The sequence below is a fragment of the Mandrillus leucophaeus genome, unplaced genomic scaffold, assembly GCF_000951045.1.
Source record: "Mandrillus leucophaeus isolate KB7577 unplaced genomic scaffold, Mleu.le_1.0 Scaffold170, whole genome shotgun sequence".
Lineage (NCBI taxonomy): Eukaryota > Metazoa > Chordata > Mammalia > Primates > Cercopithecidae > Mandrillus > Mandrillus leucophaeus.
The window spans coordinates 408,284-411,245 of record NW_012101699.1 but is presented as its reverse complement, the minus strand read 5'-3'; positions in this window follow the sequence as shown (position 1 = coordinate 411,245).

Here is a 2,962-nt window from a genome sequence, read left to right as displayed (position 1 = left end):
AGGGTTGGTCTCAAACTCCCAACCTCAGGTGATCCGCCCACCTCGGCCTCCCAAAGTGCTGGGATTACAGGCGTGAGCCACTGCGCCCAGCTACCATCTTGGCTCACTACAATATCTGCCTCCCAGGTTCAAGCGATTCTTCTGCCTCTACCTCCTGAGTAGCTGGGACTACAGGCTCGAGCCACCATGCTGAGCTAATTTTTGTATTTTTAGTAGAGAGGAGGTTTCATCATTTTGGCTAGGATGGTCTCGATCTCTTGACCTCGTGACCCACCCTCCTCAGCCTCCCAAAGTGCTGGGATTACACGCATGAGCCACCGCGCCCCCCCAGTTTTTGTATTTTTTGTAGAGATGGAGTTTCCTCATGTTGCCCAGGCCGGTTTCAAACTCCTGGACTCAAGTGATCCACCTTCCTCGGCTTCTCAAAGTACTGGGATTACAGGTGTGTGCCACTGTGCCCAAGCAAAAAAATTTTTTAAATCTTGTGTGAATATTCACGATGGTAGGGGGGAGAAGCCCTGCTCAAGCCACCTGGGGCAGAGTCATTTTTCCCGGCAAGGAAGTTTACTGGGAAGCTTCCCCTGAAATGGACGTCGATGTCTGGGTTCCCTGGGCACCTTCCCAGCAGCACTCGGATCAGTGGACAGAAGGAGGTCTCTCTGGTAGAGCAGAAGGAATCAAAGCGGCTAGGTTATGTGAACAAAACCAGCAGAAACCACAGGCAAAACAAGCCCAGCAGCGAATTTCCTGAAGCCCTCATTCCTTCCCCATTTCCCAGGAAGAAATCTACAATTACAGAGGGAAAAAAATAAAAACTTTCAAATTTTAGCAACAAATGGCTTTGGCGCGTTTGCATTCTCGCCAGTCTTCAAACAGTAGATAATTTTTATGCTTCTTCCACAGTTACAGACAGTTTACCTCTGATGCTGGCCCCCTCTCTCTGTGCCACCCGCAGACTCTCGCACCCTCCCTCTCTCCCTCCCTCACAATATCTGGGACTTGGCACCCTCGGTCCCCCACAGGCATCAGCATTTGGGTGAGAAAATATCAGGCTCAGGCTGCTCTTAACCACGTTTATTGAGAGGGGCCAGGGAAGGGGACGGGACGGTCCGCCCCACAGTGGGATTTTCAGCCCCCGCGGGTGGGCAGCGTCTTGTTCTCAGGTGTAGCTTCTCCAGTCTCGGCTCGGCCAAACATCGTCAGGACCCCCTGGAAAGCAGAGGCCGAGCTTGAGGGCCCCAACCCTGCCCCCAAGAACTCAGGCTCTGCCGGGAGTGGGAGCGGGGCGGGTCCGCTGGCGTCTCCGGGGACGCGCACCCGCGCGGGGCCACCTCCGCCTTCCCCGCCCCTGCAGCTCGGATGCGCCCCACCCAGTTCCCACCGGGAGACCCAGGCGTATCCCAGGGACAGGGCTTGGAGCTGTCTCTTATACACATCTAGATGTGTATAAGAGACAGGAGCAAGACTCCGTCTCAAAAAAAAAAGAGAAACATGAACTGAAATATATTTAGAATAAAGTTTTTAGGTTTTAGATAACAATGTTATATACTGAGAGTTTTATTCCCTTTTTAGACTATTATTTAGGTATTCAAATTGATTTTAAAATAAGCTTTTACAGGTATTATAAAGATAATTTTAACATAATGAGTGGTTATGTATTAGAAGAAACTTGTAGAAGATAGTTTTCTACTAGAATTTTATGAGAATTTGAGAAATGTTTTTGTAAGTAGGTTTCCCCTGAATAATATTTTAAATAGATTGTTACATAAATGAGTCTAACCAGCTAGTCTAGCTAGGGGTTGGGAGGACAGCTGGATTGCAAAGTAGCATGAAAACCAGTTTCCGCAGTTTTAGCACATTTAACATTTTTAATCAAATGAATGAGGAGATGTCAGTTTTCTCATTTTCTTTGAATCACAAACTTGAGATCACTGTAATCTCCCCAAAAGCTGTTAAAGGAGTTTGGGTCTGTTACAGGAAACTTGGCTTGCTCTGTCAAGCCTGACCTGAGGCCAGCTTCAAGAGCTTTAATTGCTGGATACCTTCCAGCTTACCAGCAAAGTGAATCAAAGCTTTTGGGCTTACGGAGTTACCCGGTAGTAAGTTGCCTAAGCTTACTTAAAATTGAGAGATTTGCAATTGTCAGACTCTGCTTAGTTTGGAAATAAAGATTTACAGGCATCATCCTTCCAGTTGTTCGTTGACCATAAATCTATTGCACTGGGTGCTGCAGATGCGATAGGTGTGGAGGAAGAAATGGGCCCAGTGGCGTTGTGCAGGGTGCGTTAAAAGGGGAGACGGATACGTGGTGTCAGACTAGTTAGCTGGTTTCTGGTGTGGTCCAGTTGACAGCTAAGCCGAGGCGGGCTTGCAGAGCAGTAAGCCTAGAAAGGAAAGGAAATTTTGAAATATTTAGGAAAGGGAAGTAATAATCTCAATTCCTGCCTCACATGTGGGTGAAAAGACGGAGAAATGAGTTTTGTCCAGGCATTGTTGTCATTATGTAAACCCTGACTCAAAATCTATGTCTGCCACCAAGGCCCCCATTTTTCCTTTACCCATCTGACAAAAGTATTTAGTTGAAGAATCTTGTTTCTCAAGCTGGATTTTACTTCATTCCCCATTATCATTTATTCAGATTTTAGTCTGCAAGAGAAATCCATGGTGCCGCTACTAAACAGCTTAGTAATTCCAGAAAATGATGAAAGGTAGCATTTGATGCTAAATTAATTCTTTTAGCCTGTTTCCCTTTGACTTTTTGTTTTCCTGAAAATAGTTTAAATGTAAGAAGACTGCCTTTCCGAGGTTGCTGGTAAGAGCCAGCATTGGAAGATGTGTAGGCAGAGCAGCACACAGCCAGTGAAGGGAGGGATCCAAGAATCCTCAGCTCTGCGAAACTCCGCTCATGTGCGTTGTTCAGCGTGGTGGCCTCTAGCCATGCGTGGCTTCTGGGCATTTGAAA